The sequence below is a fragment of the Mustelus asterias genome, chromosome 12 (assembly GCF_964213995.1).
Source record: "Mustelus asterias chromosome 12, sMusAst1.hap1.1, whole genome shotgun sequence".
Lineage (NCBI taxonomy): Eukaryota > Metazoa > Chordata > Chondrichthyes > Carcharhiniformes > Triakidae > Mustelus > Mustelus asterias.
In genome coordinates this window covers 56,230,197-56,251,280 of record NC_135812.1, presented here as the reverse complement: position 1 = coordinate 56,251,280, position 21,084 = coordinate 56,230,197, and the positions used below count along the sequence as shown (strand labels likewise).

The 21,084-nt window shown below is 53.2% G+C and overlaps 1 protein-coding gene across 4 annotated transcripts in view; it reads left to right on the top strand.

Annotated features, from left to right (window-relative positions):
* The first annotated feature begins 4,198 nt into the window (after positions 1-4,198).
* Positions 4,199-21,084, top strand: part of mif4gdb (MIF4G domain containing b) — a 63,402-nt gene continuing 46,516 nt past the window's right edge. For 2 of the 4 annotated variants that reach the window (XM_078225260.1, XM_078225257.1), the window contains exon 1: positions 4,199-4,400. The gene's annotated coding sequence lies outside the window, so the exon portion shown is untranslated. The remainder of the gene's footprint in view (positions 4,401-21,084) is intronic. The other 2 variants (XM_078225259.1, XM_078225258.1) reach the window with 1 other exon arrangement.

Here is a 21,084-nt window from a genome sequence, read left to right as displayed (position 1 = left end):
GTGGGTGTATTGCCGGGAGGGGGGGGGTGGGTGTATTGCCGGGAGGGGGGGGGTATTGCCGGGAGGGGGGGGGGTGGGTGTATTGCCGGGAGAGGGGGGGTGGGTGTATTGCCGGGAGGGGGGGGGGCGTATTGCCGGGGGGGGGGGTGGGTGTATTGCCGGGAGGGGGGGGGGGGGGTGGGTGTATTGCCGGGAGGGGGGGGGCGTGGGTGTATTGCCGGGAGGGGGGGGGTGGGTGTATTGCCGGGAGGGGGGGGGGTGGGTGTATTGCTGGGAGGGGGGGGGGGTGGGTGTATTGCCGGGAGGGGGGGGGGGTGGGTGTATTGCCGGGAGGGGGGGGGGTGGGTGTATTGCCGGGGGGGTGGGTGTATTGCCGGGAGGGGGGGGGGGGGTGTATCGCCGGGAGGGGGGGGGTGGGTGTATTGCCGGGAGGGGGGGGGTATTGCCGGGAGGGGGGGGTGGGTGTATTGCCGGGAGGGGGGGGGGGTGGGTGTATTGCCGGGAGGGGGGGGGGGGTGGGTGTATTGCCGGGAGGGGGGGGAGGGTGGGTGTATTGCCGGGAGGGGGGGGGGGGGTGGGTGTATTGCCGGGAGGGGGGGGTTATTGACGGAAGGGGGGGGGGGTGGGTGTATTGCCGGGAGGGGGGGGGGGTGTATTGCCGGGAGGGGGGGGGGGGTGGGTGTATTGCCGGGAGGGGGTGGGGGTGGGTGTATTGCCGGGAGGGGGGGGGGGGGGGGGTGGGTGTATTGCCGGGAGGGGGGGGGTGGGTGTATTGCCGGGAGGCGGGGGGGTGTATTGCCGGGAGGGGGGGGGGTGGGTGTATTGCCGGGAGGGGGGGTGGTGGGTGTATTGCCGGGAGGGGGGGGGGGTGGGTGTATTGCCGGGAGGGGGGGGGGTGGGTGTATTGCCGGGAGGGGGGGTGTTTGTATTGCCGGGAGGGGGGGAAGGGTGTATTGCCGGGAGGGGCGGGGGTGGGTGTATTGCCGGGAAGGGGGGGTGTTTGTATTGCCGGGAGGGGGGGGGGTGGGTGTATTGCCGGGAGGGGGGGGGAGGGTGTGTTGCCGGGAGGGGGGGGGTGGGTGTATTGCCGGGAGGGGGGGGGGTGGGTGTATTGCCGGGAGGTGGGGGGGTGGGTGTATTGCCGGGGGGGGGGGGGGTGTATTGCTGTGAGGGGGAGGGGTGGGTGTATTGCCGGGAGGGGGGGGTGTGGGTGTATTGCCGGGAGGGGGGGGGGTGGGTGTATTGCCGGGAGGGGGGGGGTGGGTGTATTGCCGGGAGGGGGGGTTGTGTATTGCCAGGGGGGGGTGGGTGTACTGCCGGGAGGGGGGGGGGTGGGTGTATTGCCGGGAGGGGGGGGGGGTATTGCCGGGAGGGGGGGGGGTGGGTGTATTGCCGCGAGGGGGGGGGGTGGGTGTATTGCCGGGAGGGGGGGGGGGTGGGTGTATTGCCGGGAGGGGGTGGGTGGGTGTATTGCCGGGGGGGGGGGGGTGTATTGCCGGGAGGGGGGGAGGGTGGGTGTATTGCCGGGAGGGGGTGGGTGTATTGCCGGGAGGGGGGGGGGTGGGTGTATTGCCGGGAGGGGGGGGGTGGGTGTATTGCCGGGAGGGGGGGAGGGTGGGTGTATTGCCGGGAGGGGGGGGGGTGGGTGTATTGCCGGGGGGGGGGGTATTGACGGGAGGGGGGGGTGGGTGTATTGCCGGGAGGGGGGGGGGTGTATTGCCGGGAGGGGGGGGGGTGGGTGTATTGCCGGGAGGGGGGGGGGGGGGGTGGGTGTATTGCCGGGGGGGGGGTGGGTGTATTGCCGGGAGGGGGGGGGGGTGGGTGTATTGCCGGGAGGGGGGGGGTGGGTGTATTGCCGGGAGGGGGGGGGGTGGGTGTATTGCCGGGGGGGGGGGGTGTATTGCTGTGAGGGGGGGGTGGTTGTATTGCCGGGAGGGGGGGGGGTGTATTGCCGGGAGGGGGGGGGGGGGTATTGCCGGGAGGGGGGTGGGTGGGTGTATTGCCGGGAGGGGGGGGGGTGGGTGTATTGCCGGAAGGGTGGGGGGGGTGTATTGCCGGGGGGGGGGGGGGGGTGGGTGTATTGCCGGGAGGGGGGGGGGTGGGTGTATTGCCGGGAGGGGGGGGGGTGGGTGTATTGCCGGGGGGTGGGTGTATTGCCGGGAGGGGGGGGGGGTGGGTGTATTGCTGGGAGGGGGGGGGTGGGTGTATTGCCGGGAGGGGGGGGGTGGGTGTATTGCCGGGAGGGGGGGGGTGGGTGTATTGCCGGGGGGGGGGGGTGTATTGCTGTGAGGGGGGGGGGTGGGTGTATTGCCGGGAGGGGGGGGGTGTATTGCCGGGAGGGGGGGGGGGGGGTATTGCCGGGAGGGGGGTGGGTGGGTGTATTGCCGGGAGGGGGGGGGTGGGTGTATTGCCGGGAGGGGGGGGGGGGTGTATTGCCGGGGGGGGGGGGGGTGGGTGTATTGCCGGGAGGGGGGGGGGGTGGGTGTATTGCCGGGAGGGGGGGGTGGGTGTATTGCCGGGGGGGGGGGGGGGTGGGTGTATTGCCGGGAGGGGGGGGGGGGGTGGGTGTATTGCTGGGAGGGGGGGGGGGTGGGTGTATTGCCAGGAGGGGGGGGGGTGGGTGTATTGCCGGGAGGGGGGGGGTGGGTGTATTGCCGGGGGGGGGTGTATTGCCGGGAGGGGGGGGGTGGGTGTATTGCCGGGAGGGGGGGGGGGGGTGGGTGTATTGCCGGGAGGGGGGGGGGGTATTGCCGGGGAGGGGGGGGGTGGGTGTATTGCGGGAGGGGGGGGGGTGTGTGTATTGCCGGGAGGGGGGGGGGTGGGTGTATTGCCGGGAGGGGGGGGAGGGTGGGTGTATTGCCGGGAGGGGGGGGGGGTGGGTTTATTGCCGGGAGGGGGGGGGTATTGACGGGAGGGGTGGGGGTGGGTGTATTGCCGGGAGGGGGTGGGTGTATTGCCGGGAGGGGGGGGGTGGGTGTATTGCCGGGAGGGGGGGGGGTGGGTGTATTGCCGGGAGGGGGGGGGGGTGGGTGTATTGCCGGGAGGGGGGGGGGGTGGATGTATTGCCGGGAGGGGGGGGGGTGGGTGTATTGCCGGGAGGGGGGGGGGGGTGGGCGTATTGCCGGGAGGGGGGGGGGTGTATTGCCGGGAGGGGGGGGGGGGGTGGGTGTATTGCCGGGAGGGGGGGGGGGGTGGGTGTATTGCCGGGAGGGGGGGGGGGGGGTGGGTGTATTGCCGGGACGGGGGGGGGGGGTGGGTGTATTGCCGGGAGGGGGGGGGTGTATTGCCGGGAGGGAGGGGGGGGTGGGTGTATTGCCGGGGAGGGGGGGGGGGGGGGGTGGGTGTATTGCCTGGAGGGGGGGGGGGGGTGGGTGTATTGCCGGGAGGGGGGGGGGTGGGTGTATTGCCGGGAGGGGGGGGGGGTGGTGTATTGCCGGGAGGGGGGGGGGGTGGGTGTATTGCCGGGAGGGGGGGGGGGGGGGTGGGTGTATTGCCGGGAGGGGGGGGGGGGGGTGGGTGTATTGCCGGGAGGGGGGGGGGGGGGTGGGTGTATTGCCGGGAGGGGGGGGGGGGGGGTGGGTGTATTGCCGGGAGGGGGGGGTGGGTGTATTGCCGGGAGGGGGGGGGGGTGGTGTATTGCCGGGAGGGGGGGGGGGGTGGTGTATTGCCGGGATGGGGGGGGGGTTGGTGTATTGCCGGGAGGGGGGGGGGGGGTGGGTGTATTGCCGGGAGGGGGGGGGGGGGGTGGGTGTATTGCCGGGAGGGGGGGGGGGGGGGTGGGTGTATTGCCGGGAGGGGGGGGGGGGGGGTGGGTGTATTGCCGGGAGGGGGGGGGGGGGGTGGGTGTATTGCCGGGAGGGGGGGGGGGGGGTGGGTGTATTGCCGGGAGGGGGGGGGGGGGGTGGGTGTATTGCCGGGAGGGGGGGGGGGGGGTGGGTGTATTGCCGGGAGGGGGGGGGGGGGGTGGGTGTATTGCCGGGAGGGGGGGGGGGGGGTGGGTGTATTGCCGGGAGGGGGGGGGGGGGGTGGGTGTATTGCCGGGAGGGGGGGGGGTGGGTGTATTGCCGGGAGAGGGTGTCTGTATTGCCGGGAGGGGGGGTAGGTGTATTGCCGGGAGGGGGTGTCTGTATTGCCGGGAGGGGGGTAGGTGTATTGCCGGGAGAGGGTATCTGTATTGCCGGGAGAGGGGGGTGGTTGTATTGCCGGGAGCGGGGGTTCCTGTCAGACACACGGAGAGTCAGTCCGGCAGCAGAGGGAGAGCGCGGGATGGTTCCACGCTCTGAGGAAATGACGAGGAGGAAGCGCTGCGGGGCTGGGGATTGTCGCTGGGAACCAGAGGCCGAGCCGCGGCTGCCAGCGATGCCCCTCCCGGTGCTCCGGAGCACCAGCAACTGCCCCAGGTAAGCGGCTCCACTCGGCCCTCACAGGGATAGGATAGCACCAGGCCCTGGCTCCGGCAATTCGACTGCCGGAGACATCACAGCCAACACCCTCTGTGCGGCCACTCACTCCCTGAATCCCACACTCCCTCTCCCTTATAAACTCACTCCCTCAAACTCATTCCCTCCCTCATAAACTCACTCCCTCATAAACTCACTCCCTCATAAACTCACTCAGAAACACTCACTCCCTCAATCCCACACTCCCTCTCCTTCACAAACACATAAACTCACTCCCTCAAACTCATTCCCTCCCTCATAAACTCACTCCCTCATAAACCCACTCAGAAACACACTCACTCCCTCAATCCCACACTCCCTCTCCTTCACAAACACATAAACTCACTCCCTCATAAACTCACTCAAACACACACACTATAAACTCACTCATAAACACACTCACTCAGTTATAAACACACTCACTTATAAACACACTCACTCAAACTCTCACTCATAAACTCACTCATTCACTCATAAACTCACTCATTCACTCATAAACGCGCTCACTCACAAACTCACTAACAAACTCACTCACAAACTCACTCATAAACTCACTCACTCATAAACACACTTAGTCATAAACTCACTCCCTCATAAACTCACTCCCTCATAAACTCACTCACTCATAAACTCACTCACTCATAAACACACTCACTCATAAACTCACTCACCCATAAACACACTCACTCATAAACACACTCACTCATAAACTCACTCACTCATAAACTCACTCATAAACAGACTCACTCCCTCATAAACTCACTCACTCATAAACTCACTCCCTCATAAACTCACTCCCTCATAAACTCACTCCCTCATAAACTCACTCCCTCATAAACACACACTCATAAACACACTCACTCATAAACTCACTCACTCATAAACACACTCACTCATAAACACACTCACTCATAAACTCACTCATAAACTCACTCACTCATAAACTCACTCACTCATAAACTCACTCACAAACTCACTCACTCATAAACTCACTCACTCATAAACAGACTCACTCCCTCATAAACTCACTCATAAACACACTTAGTCATAAACTCACTCCCTCATAAACTCACTCCCTCAAACTCACTCCCTCATAAACTCACTCCCTCATAAACTCACTCACTCATAAACACACTCACTCATAAACTCACTCACTCATAAACACACTCGCTCATAAACACACTCGCTCATAAACTCACTCGCTCATAAACTCACTCGCTCATAAACTCACTCGCTCAAAAACTCACTCGCTCAAAAACTCACTCGCTCATAAACCCACTCGCTCATAAACCCACTCGCTCATAAACCCACTCGCTCATAAACCCACTCGCTCATAAACAGACTCGCTCATAAACCCACTCGCTCATAAACCCACTCGCTCATAAACCCACTCGCTCATAAACCCACTCGCTCATAAACACACTCGCTCATAAACCCACTCGCTCCTAAACAGACTCGCTCATAAACACACTCGCTCATAAACACACTCGCTCATAAACCCACTCGCTCATAAACCCACTCGCTCATAAACAGACTCGCTCATAAACACACTCGCTCATAAACAGACCCGCTCATAAACCCACTCGCTCATAAACCCACTCGCTCATAAACACACTCGCTCATAAACACACTCACTCATAAACAGACTCACTCACTCATAAACTCACTCCCTCATAAACTCACTCACTCATAAACACACTCACTCATAAACAGACTCGCTCATAAACAGACTCGCTCATAAACAGACTCACTCATAAACACACTCGCTCATAAACAGACTCGCTCATAAACACACACACTCATAAACACACTCGCTCATAAACAGACTCGCTCATAAACAGACTCGCTCATAAACACACTCGCTCATAAACAGACTCGCCCATAAACCCACTCGCTCATAAACAGACCCGCTCATAAACCCACTCGCTCATAAACCCACTCGCTCATAAACAGACTCACTCATAAACTCACTCGCTCATAAACAGACTCGCTCATAAACACACTCGCTCATAAACAGACTCGCTCATAAACCCACTCGCTCATAAACAGACTCGCTCATAAACCCACTCGCACATAAACAGACCCGCTCATAAACCCACTCGCTCATAAACCCACTCGCTCATAAACAGACCCGCTCATAAACCCACTCGCTCATAAACAGACCCGCTCATAAACCCACTCGCTCATAAACAGACCCGCTCATAAACCCACTCGCTCATAAACCCACTCGCTCATAAACAGACCCGCTCATAAACCCACTCGCTCATAAACAGACCCGCTCATAAACCCACTCGCTCATAAACAGACCCGCTCATAAACCCACTCGCTCATAAACAGACCCGCTCATAAACCCACTCGCTCATAAACCCACTCGCTCATAAACAGACCCGCTCATAAACCCACTCGCTCATAAACCCACTCGCTCATAAACAGACCCGCTCATAAACCCACTCGCTCATAAACCCACTCGCTCATAAACAGACCCGCTCATAAACCCACTCGCTCATAAACAGACCCGCTCATAAACTCACTCGCTCATAAACACACTCGCTCATAAACACACTCGCTAATAAACAGACCCGCTCATAAACCCACTCGCTCATAAACACACTCGCTCATAAACACACTCGCTCATAAACAGACCCGCTCATAAACCCACTCGCTCATAAACACACTCGCTCATAAACACACTCGCTCATAAACCCACTCGCTCATAAACAGACCCGCTCATAAACTCACTCGCTCATAAACAGACCCGCTCATAAACACACTCGCTCATAAACCCACTCGCTCATAAACCCACTCGCTCATAAACAGACCCGCTCATAAACCCACTCGCTCATAAACCCACTCGCTCATAAACCCACTCGCTCATAAACCCACTCGCTCATAAACCCACTCGCTCATAAACAGACCCGCTCATAAACCCACTCGCTCATAAACAGACCCGCTCATAAACCCACTCGCTCATAAACCCACTCGCTCATAAACCCACTCGCTCATAAACACACTCACTCATAAACCCACTCGCTCATAAACCCACTCGCTCATAAACTCACTCACTCATAAACACACTCACTCATAAACAGACTCGCTCATAAACAGACTCGCTCATAAACAGACTCACTCATAAACACACTCGCTCATAAACAGACTCGCTCATAAACACACACACTCATAAACACACTCGCTCATAAACAGACTCGCTCATAAACAGACTCGCTCATAAACACACTCGCTCATAAACAGACTCGCCCATAAACCCACTCGCTCATAAACAGACCCGCTCATAAACCCACTCGCTCATAAACCCACTCGCTCATAAACAGACTCACTCATAAACTCACTCGCTCATAAACAGACTCGCTCATAAACACACTCGCTCATAAACAGACTCGCTCATAAACCCACTCGCTCATAAACAGACTCGCTCATAAACCCACTCGCACATAAACAGACCCGCTCATAAACCCACTCGCTCATAAACCCACTCGCTCATAAACAGACCCGCTCATAAACCCACTCGCTCATAAACAGACCCGCTCATAAACCCACTCGCTCATAAACAGACCCGCTCATAAACCCACTCGCTCATAAACCCACTCGCTCATAAACAGACCCGCTCATAAACCCACTCGCTCATAAACAGACCCGCTCATAAACCCACTCGCTCATAAACAGACCCGCTCATAAACCCACTCGCTCATAAACAGACCCGCTCATAAACCCACTCGCTCATAAACCCACTCGCTCATAAACAGACCCGCTCATAAACCCACTCGCTCATAAACCCACTCGCTCATAAACAGACCCGCTCATAAACCCACTCGCTCATAAACCCACTCGCTCATAAACAGACCCGCTCATAAACCCACTCGCTCATAAACAGACCCGCTCATAAACTCACTCGCTCATAAACACACTCGCTCATAAACACACTCGCTAATAAACAGACCCGCTCATAAACCCACTCGCTCATAAACACACTCGCTCATAAACACACTCGCTCATAAACAGACCCGCTCATAAACCCACTCGCTCATAAACACACTCGCTCATAAACACACTCGCTCATAAACCCACTCGCTCATAAACAGACCCGCTCATAAACTCACTCGCTCATAAACAGACCCGCTCATAAACACACTCGCTCATAAACCCACTCGCTCATAAACCCACTCGCTCATAAACAGACCCGCTCATAAACCCACTCGCTCATAAACCCACTCGCTCATAAACCCACTCGCTCATAAACCCACTCGCTCATAAACCCACTCGCTCATAAACAGACCCGCTCATAAACCCACTCGCTCATAAACAGACCCGCTCATAAACCCACTCGCTCATAAACCCACTCGCTCATAAACCCACTCGCTCATAAACACACTCACTCATAAACCCACTCGCTCATAAACCCACTCGCTCATAAACACACTCGCTCATAAACACACTCACTCATAAACCCACTCGCTCATAAACCCACTCACTCATAAACAGACTCACTCACTCATAAACTCACTCCCTCATAAACTCACTCACTCATAAACACACTCACTCATAAACAGACTCGCTCATAAACAGACTCGCTCATAAACACACTCACTCATAAACTCACTCGCTCATAAACCCACTCGCTCATAAACAGACTCGCTCATAAACAGACTCGCTCATAAACAGACTCGCTCATAAACCCACTCGCTCATAAACCCACTCGCTCATAAACACACTCGCTCATAAACAGACCCGCTCATAAACCCACTCGCTCATAAACCCACTCGCTCATAAACCCACTCGCTCATAAACACACTCGCTCATAAACACACTCACTCATAAACAGACTCACTCACTCATAAACTCACTCACTCATAAACACACTCACTCACTCATAAACTCACTCCCTCATAAACCCACTCGCTCATAAACACACTCGCTCATAAACACACTCACTCATAAACAGACTCACTCACTCATAAACTCACGCCCTCATAAACCCACTCGCTCATAAACACACTCGCTCATAAACACACTCACTCATAAACAGACTCACTCACTCATAAACTCACTCCCTCATAAACACACTCACTCATAAACAGACTCGCTCATAAACAGACTCGCTCATAAACAGACTCGCTCATAAACACACTCGCTCATAAACACACTCGCTCATAAACAGACCCGCTCATAAACCCACTCGCTCATAAACCCACTCGCTCATAAACACACTCGCTCATAAACACACTCGCTCATAAACAGACTCACTCACTCATAAACACACTCACTCATAAACACACTCACTCATAAACACACTCACTAATAAACCCACTCACTCATAAACCCACTCGCTCATAAACACACTCGCTCATAAACAGACTCACTCATAAACAGACTCACTCGTAAACACACTCACTCGTAAACACACTCACTCATAAACACACTCGCTCATAAACCCACTCGCTCATAAACACACTCACTCATAAACAGACTCACTCACTCATAAACACACTCGCTCATAAACCCACTCGCTCATAAACACACTCACTCATAAAGAGACTCACTCGTAAACATACTCACTCATAAACAGACTCACTCATAAACACACTCGCTCATAAACACACTCGCTCATAAACAGACTCACTCGTAAACACACTCACTCATAAACAGACTCACTCACTCATAAACACACTCGCTCATAAACACACTCGCTCATAAACACACTCGCTCATAAACAGACTCACTCGTAAACACACTCACTCATAAACAGACTCACTCATAAACACACTCGCTCATAAACCCACTCGCTCATAAACACACTCACTCATAAACTCACTCACTCATAAACTCACTCACTCATAAACAGACTCACTCACTCATAAACACACCCACTCATAAACAGACTCGCTCATAAACAGACTCGCTCATAAACAGACTCGCTCATAAACAGACTCACTCACTCATAAACCCACTCGCTCATAAACACACTCGCTCATAAACAGACTCACTCACTCATAAACACACTCACTCATAAACACACCCACTCATAAACACACTCGCTCATAAACAGACTCGCTCATAAACACACTCACTCATAAACACACTCGCTCATAAACCCAGTCGCTCATAAACACACTCACTCATAAACTCACTCACTCATAAACTCACTCACTCATAAACTCACTCACTCATAAACTCACTCACTCATAAACACACTCACGCATAAACACACTCACGCATAAACACACTCACGCATAAACACACTCACGCATAAACACACTCACGCATAAACACACTCACGCATAAACACACTCACGCATAAACACACTCACGCATAAACACACTCACTCACTCATAAACACACTCACTCACTCATAAACACACTCACTCACTCATAAACACACTCACTCACTCATAAACACACTCACTCACTCATAAACACACTCACTCACTCATAAACACACTCACTCACTCATAAACACACTCACTCACTCATAAACACACTCACTCACTCATAAACACACTCACTCACTCATAAACACACTCACTCACTCATAAACACACTCACTCACTCATAAACACACTCACTCATAAACACACTCACTCACTCATAAACACACTCACTCACTCATAAACACACTCACTCATAAACACTCACTCACTCATAAACACACTCACTCACTCATAAACACACTCACTCACTCATAAACACACTCACTCACTCATAAACACACTCACTCACTCATAAACACACTCACTCACTCAGAAGCACACTCACTCACTCAGAAGCACACTCACTCACTCAGAAGCACACTCACTCACTCAGAAGCACACTCACTCACTCAGAAGCACACTCACTCACTCAGAAGCACACTCACTCAGAAGCACACTCACTCAGAAGCACACTCACTCAGAAGCACACACTCACTCAGAAACGCACTCACTCAGAAACGCACTCACTGACTCGAACACTCACTCACTCAAACTCATTCACTGATAAACTCACTCAATAGTTTACTGAATATTAATGATAGAAGGTTGGTAGGAGGAGAGGTACTCAATACAATTAATGTTACCAGGGAGGCAGTGCTTGGTCGACTAACGGGACTGAAGGTGGACAAGTCCCCGGGCCCGGATGGAATGCATCCCAGGGTACTGAAAGAAATGTCAGAGGTAATAGCGGATGCGTTAGTGGTTATTTATCAAAATTCGTTGGATTCTGGGGTAGTGCCGGCAGATTGGAAAACGGCTAATGTTACGCCGCTGTTTAAAAAAGGAAATAGACAAAAGGCGGGTGGGTAACTACAGGCCGGTTAGCTTAACGTCTGCAGTTGGGAAAATGCTGGAATCCATCATTAAAGAAGAAATAGCAGGCCATCTGGATAAGAGTGGTTCGATTAAGCAGACGCAGCATGGATTCATGAGGGGAAAGTCGTGCTTGATGAACTTGTTGGATTTTTATGAAGATGTGACTAGTGCGGTTGACGGAGGGGAACCGGTGGATGCGGTGTTTTTCGATTTCCAAAAGGCGTTTAATAAGGTGCCTCACAAAAGCTGGCTGAAGAAGATTGGGTCTCACGGAGTTGGGGGTAGGGTGTTAGCGTGGATTGGGGATTGGCTATCCGACAGGAAGCAGAGAGTCGGAATAAATGGGTGCTTTTCTGGTTGGCAGATGGTAACTAGTGGCGTGCCGCAGGGATCGGTACTGGGGCCTTAACTATTTACCATTTATATAGACAATCTGGAGGAGGGGATTGAGTGTAGGGTCACAAAGTTTGCAGACGACACAAAGATAAGTGGAAAAGTGAATCGTGTGGAGGGCATAGAAGGTCTGCAGAGAGATTTGGACAGGCTGAGTGAGTGGGCGAGGGAGGATCTGGCAGATGGAGTATAACGTTGACAAATGCGAGGTTATTCACTTTGGAGGAAATAATAGCAAATTGGATTATTATCTAAATGGAAAAAAATTACAACATGCTACTGTGCAAAGGGACCTGGGGGTCCTTGTGCATGAGACGCAAAAACCCAGTCTGCAGGTGCAACAGGTGATCAAGGCGGCAAATGGGATGTTGGCCTATATCGCAAGGGGGATAGAATATAAAAGCAGAGATGTCTTGCTGCATGCAAGATCTGTATGGGGATCTGTACAGGGCATTGGTGAGGCCGCAGCTGGAATACTGTGTGCAGTATTGGTCCCCTTATTTGCGGAAGGATATATTGGCCTTGGAGGGAGTGCAGAGAAGGTTCACCAGGTTGATACCAGAGATGAGGGGTGTTGATTATGAGGAGAGACTGAGCAGATTGGGTTTGTACTCGTTGGAATTTAGAAGGCTGAGGGGGGAATCTTATAGAGACCTATAAGATAATGAAGGGTCTGGATAGGGTAGAGGTGGAGAGATTCTTTCCACTTAGAAAGGAAGCTAGAACTAGAGGGCACAGCCTCAAAATAAAGGGGGGTCAGTTTAGGACAGAGTTGAGGAGGAACTTCTTCTCTCAGAGGGTGGTGAATCTCTGGAATTCTCTGCCCACTGAAGTGGTGGAGGCTACCTCGTTGAATAAGTTTAAATCACGGATAGATGGATTCCTGATCGGTAAGGGAATTAGGGGTTATGGGGATCAGGCGGGTAAGTGGAACTGATCCACTTCAGTTCAGCCATGATCTTATTGAATGGCAGGGCAGGCTCGAGGGGCTAGATGTCCTACTCCTGCTCCTATTTCTTATGTTCTTAAACTCACTCATAAACTCACACACTCATAAACTCACTCACACTCACTCTCTCACTCACTCATAAACACTCTCACTCATAAACACTCACTCACTCATAAACACACACACACTCATTCTCACACTCACTGACTCTGTCACTGACTCTGTCACTCTCTCTGTCACTCTCTCTGTCACTCTCTCTGTCACTCTCTCTGTCACTCTCTCTGTCACTCTCTCTGTCACTCTCTCTGTCACTCTCTCTGTCACTCACTCTGTCACTCACAAACACACTCTGTCACTCACAAACACACTCACTCTGTCACTCACAAACACACTCACTCTGTCACTCACAAACACACTCACTCACAAACACACTCACTCACAAACACACTCATGAACACTCACTTTTACTCACTCTCTCGCTCACTCTCTCGCTCGCTCACGCTCACTCATTCATAAACACACACACACACTCACACACACTTACTTACTCTCACTCACACATACTCAAACACTACCCTCACTCGCAAAAACAGACTCAAATACGCTTGCACTCAAACATAAATGCAGTCATTCACAAACACATTCACTCTCTTCAATACAGTCACACACTCACTAAAACACAACCGCTCAAAAAGCCAGTCAAAAGACGCGCTGGTTAGGTGCATTGGCCATGCTAAATTAACCCTCCGTGAACCCGAACAGGTGCTGGAGTGTGGCGACTAGGGATTTTCACAGTAACTTCATTGCTGTGTTAATGTAAGCCTACTTGTGACACTAATAAATAAACTTTAAACTTTAAAAAAACACTGAGAATCAGAGTGGCACAGCGGTTAGCACTGCTGCCTCACAGCACCAGGGATCCGAGTTCGATTCCCAGCTTGGGTCAGTTTGCATATTCTTCCCGTGTCTGCGTGGGTTTCCTCCGGGTGCTCCGGTTTCCTCCCACACTCCAAAGATGTGCGGGTTAGGTGGATTGGCCATGCTAAATTGCCCCTACATGTCAGGGGGACAAGCTAGGGTAAATACATAGGGATAGGGCATGGGTGGGATTGTGGTCGGTGCAGACTTGATGGGCCAAATGGCCTCCTTCTGCTCTGTAGGATTCTATGATTCAAATACACTCACTCAATAGCATGATCACACATTCTCTCAAATACACTCCTACACCGGCAACTCGCTCACTCATTCACACACACTAACTCACACACCCCTGCACACTTACATACACACACATCTCCGCACACTAACTCTCATACAGGCACACACCACTGTACATATACTCACACACACACACACACCCCCGCACTAACACACACACACACCCCGCATACTTACACACACACACCCCGCACTAACACACACATACACACACCACTGCACTAACACACACGCACCCCTGCACACTAAGTCACACACACACTCCCCGGCACACTAACTCCCACACACAGAAGCGCACACTAACTCGCACACGGACACACACAAATCACTGCACACTAACTCACACACTAACGTACACACACATACCCCCGCACACTAACTCACACACACACACACCTTGGAACACTAACTCACACACATATACCCCCGCACACTAACACACACACACCCCTGTACGCTAAGTCATACAAACACACACACACCCCCGCACACCAACTCACGCACATATCCCCGCACACTAACTCACACACACACACACCCCACACACCAACTCGCACACACACCCCCGCACACCAACTCTCACACACACCCCTGCACACTAACTCACACACACACACCCCACACACCAACTCGCACACACACCCCCGCACACCAACTCTCACACACACCCCTGCACACTAACTCACACACACACATAACCCCTCGCACTAGCTCACACACTAACTCACAAACACATACCCCCGCACACTAACTCACACACACACCCCTGCACACTAACCCACACACACCCTGGAACACTAACTCACACACACACACTCACCCCCGCACACTAACACACACGCACATCCCCGCACACTAGCTTATACACACACCTGCACACTAACTCTCACACGCACACTAACTCACACACACACACCAGCACACCAACTCTCACACACACTCCGCAAAATAAAGCACACACACACACACCTCTGCACACTGAGCCCCACACACACAACCCCGCACAGGAACACACACACACGCACACTAACACACACACACACAAACACACACCCACACACTAACACACACACACACCTGCACACTAACTCACACACACACCCCTGACACTAACTCACACACACAGCCCCGCATAATAACTCACACACACTCCTGCACACTAACTCACACACGCACATCCACACACACAACCGAACATTCACACACACACACTCGCACATTAACACACACACCCACACTGCCACACTAAGTCTCACACCCCCACACACTAACTCACACACACACATGCATTCCCCTGCACACTAATTCACACACACACACACCCCCCGATCAGTAACTCTCTCACACACATCCCGGCACACTAATTCACACACACACACCCGCACACTAACTGCCACGCACACACACATCCCCGCACACTAACTCACACACACACACCCGCATATTAACACACCCCCACACACTAACTCATACACACACATACATTCCCCTGCACACTAATTCACACACACACACCCCTGCACTGTAACTCTCACACACACACATCCCCGCACACTAATTCACACACACACACCCGCACACTAACTGACACACACACGCACACACACATCCCCGCACACTAACTGACACACACACACCCGCACACTAACTGACACACACACGCCCCGCACACTAACTCAGACACACACGCACCCCCACACATTAACTCACACACACACACCCCCGCGCACTAACTCACACCGACACACACACACCCCAGCACACTAACACACACACACACACACAGAAACACACCCGGCATACTAACTCACGCACACACTCACATTCACACACACGCACCCGCACACTAACTCACACACACACACCCCGCACACTAACTCACACACACCCCGCACAAAACTCTCACACACACCCCAGCACAGTGACCCACACACCCCCCCACACACTAACTCTCACACACACACAAACCGCAGACTAACTCACACACACACAACCGAACATTAACTCACACACACACATACCCCCGCACACGAACTCACACACACACATGCCCCCGCACACTAACTCACACACACACACACCCCGCACACTAACTCACACACACCCCGCACAATAGCTCTCACACACACCCCAGCACAGTGACCCACACACCCCCCCCGCACACTAACTCTCTCACACACACAAACCGCAGACTAACTCACACACACACACAACCGAACATTAACTCACACACACACACCCCAGCACACTAACTCTCTCAAACACACACAAACCGCAGACTAACTCACACACACACACAACCGAACATTAACTCACACACACACACCCCAGCACACTAACTCTCACACACACTCCCCCGCACACTAACTCACACACACACTCCCCTGCACACTAACTCACACACACAGCCTTGCACATTAACTCACACACACACCCCTGTGCACTGATCCACAGATACACACACCCCCGCACACTCTCTCACACACACACACTCACCCGCACACTAACTCTCACACACACACCACCAAACATTACCTAAGACACACACTTGCACACTAACTGACACACAAACATACACACACACAACCGAACATTAACTCACACACACACCCCTGCACACTCACACACGCACAAACACATCCCCGTACTCTAACTCACACACACAGGCCCGCACAATAACTCACACACACACACACACATACATCCCCGCACACTAACTCACAGACACACTCCTGCACACTAACTCATACACACCCCCACACACTAACTCACATGCACAAACCCCCCCACACATTAACTCACGCACACACCCCTGCACACTAACTCTCACACACACCCCCCGCACAATAACTCTCTCACACACCCCAGCACAGTGACCCCCACACACACCCGCACACTAACTCTCACACACACACACAAACCACACACTAACACATACGCACACACCCACACACTAACACACACACACATACCCCCGTACACTAACTCACACACACACACCCGCACATTAACACACACACACATACCCCCCCACACACTAACTCACACACACACACATACATTCCCCTGCACACTAATTCACACACACACACCCTCACACAGTAACTCTGTCACACACATCCCCACACACTAATTCACACACACACCCGCACACTAACTCACACACACACACACATCCCCGCACACTAACCCACACACACACACCCGCACACTAACTGACACACACACACACCGCACACTAACTCAGACACACACACACCCCAGCACACTAACACGCACACATACCTGCAGACTAACACACACACACACACGCACACTAACTCCCTCGCACATTAACTCACACACACACACCCCAGCACAGTGACCCACACACACCCCCGCACACTAACTCTCACACACACACACAAACCACACACTAACACATACGCACACACCCACACACTAACACACACACACATACCCCCGTACACTAACTCACACACACACACCCGCACATTAACACACACACACATACCCCCCCACACACTAACTCACACACACACACATACATTCCCCTGCACACTAATTCACACACACACACACCCTCACACAATAACTCTGTCACACACATCCCCACACACTAATTCACACACACACACCCGCACACTAATTGACACACACACACATCCCCGCACACTAACCCACACACACACCCGCACACTAACTGACACACACACACACCGCACACTAACTCAGACACACACACACCCCAGCAGACTAACACGCACACACACCTGCAGACTAACACACACACACACGCACACTAACTCACACACACACTCCCTCGCACATTAACTCACACACACACACCCCGCACAATAACTCACACACACACCCCCGCACAGTGACCCACACACACCCCCGCACACTAACTCTCACACACACACACACCCCGCACACTAACTCTCACACACACACAACAACACACCCCTGCGCACCAACTCACACACGGACACACACATGCGTACACCCCCGTACACTAACACAGACAACCTCGCACACTAACTCACATACAAGCACACACACATCCCCGCACACTAACCCACACACTCTCTCACACCCCACACACTAACTCACACACATACCCTGCACACTAACTCTCACACAAACACACACATACGTACACCCCCGCACACTAACCCACACACATGCACCCACCCTGCACACTAACACACACACACACACACAACCTCACACACTAACTCACATACATGCACACAGGTTTGGACAGGCTGAGTGAGTGGGCGAGGATCTGGCAGGTGGAGTATAATGTTAACAAATGCGAGGTTATTCACTTTGGAAGAAATAATAGCAAATTGGATTATTATCTAAATGGAAAGAAATTACAACATTCTGCTGTGCAGAGGGACCTGGGGATCCTTGTGCATGAGACGCAAAAACCCAGTCTGCAGATGCAACAGGTGATCAAGAAGGCAAATGGGATGTTGGCCTATATCGCAAGAGGGATAGAATATAAAAGCAGAGATGTCTTGCTGCATCTGTACAGGGCATTGGTGAGGCCGCAGCTGGAATACTGTGTGCAGTATTGGTCCCCTTATTTGCGGAAGGATATATTGGCCTTGGAGGGAGTGCAGAGAAGGTTCACCAGGTTGATACCAGAGATGAGGGGTGATGATTATGAGGAGAGACTGAGGAGATTGAGTTTGTATTCGTTGGAATTTAGAAGGCTGAGGGGGGATCTTACAGAGACCTATAAGATAATGAAGGGGCTGGATAGGGTAGAGGTGGAGAGATTCTTTCCACTTAGAAAGGAAACTAGAACTCGAGGGCACAGCCTCAAAATAAAGGGGGGTCGGTTTAGGACAGAGTTGAGGAGGAACTTCTTCTCTCAGAGGGTGGTGAATCTCTGGAATTCTCTGCCCACTGAAGTGATGGAGGCTACCTCGTTGAATATGTTTAAATCACGGATAGATGGATTCCTGATCGGTAAGGGAATTAGGGGTTATAGGGATCAGGCGGGTAAGTGGAACTGATCCACTTCAGATCAGCCATGATCTTATTGAATGGTGGGGCAGGCTCGACGGGCTAGATGGCCTACTCCTGCTCCTATTTCTTATGTTCTTATGTTCACACACACACACACATACCCGCACACTAACGTACACACACACATCCGCACACTTACACACAGATCCCCGCACACTAACACACACACTCGCCCGCACACTAACTCTCACACACACACACGCAGTCCTGCACACTATCTCTCACACACACACACCACCGCACACTAACTTGCACACACACACATCCGCACACTAACTCACACGCACACACAAACATACCCCCACACACCAACTCACACACACACACCCCTGCCCATGAACACACACACACACATACGCCTGCACACACCCGCACCCTAACACACAGCCCCGCACACTAACACACACACACACTAACACACACACATACACCCCTGCACACTAACGCACACACATACACCCCCGCACACTAACTCACACATGCACACTCACACACTAACTCACGCGCACACCCCCACACACAAACTCACTCACACACACATCCGCACACTAACTCACACACACACCCCTGCACACTTACTCACACACAGATCCCCGCACACTAACACGCACACACACTCACCCGCACACTAACTCTCACACACACACACAGCCCCGCACACTAACTCACACACACCCCTGCACACTTACTCACACACAGATCCCCGCACACTAACGCGCGCACACACTCGCCCGCCCACTAACTCACACACACAGAGCCCTGCCCATTAACTCGCACACGCACACACCCGCACACTAACACACACACACACACTAACACACACACACACACATCCGCACACTAACTCTCTCACACACACACCCGCACACTAACTCTCTCACACACACACACACCCCCGCACACTAACTCTCTCACACACACACACACACGCACCACCGAACATTAACTCACACACACACCCCTGCACACTAACTCTCTCACACACACACACACAGCACCGAACATTAACTCACACACACACCCCTGCACACTAACTCACACACACACCAACTCACACACACACACAAACACACGCACACCCCCGCATATTAACACACACACACACACGCACATCCCCGCACTCTAACTCACACACACACCCCCGCACACTTACTCATACACAGATCCCCGCACGCTAACGCACACACACTTCACCGTACACTAACTCACACACACAACCGAACATTAACTCACATACAGACATCCGCACACTAACTCTCTCACACACACACACACCCGCACACTAACACACATACACCCCCGCACAATAACTCACACGCCCCTGCAGTCTGTGCCACACACACACACATCCCCGCACACAACTCTCACACACACACACACACATACGCACACACACACTTCCGCACACTAACTCACACACACACACACCCGCACATTAACTCACACACCCGCACACTAACTCACACACACACTCCCCCACACACTAACTCACACACACACATCGTTGCACTCTAACTCACGCACACACACAGCCCCACACATTAACTCACACACACACCCTTGCACACTGACCCACACACACACACACACACTCCCCCACACACTAACTCACACACACACACACATCGCTGCACTCTAACTCACGCACACACACAGCCCCACACATTAACTCACACACACACCCTTGCACACTGACCCACACACACACACGCGCACACCCCCGCACAGTAACACACACAC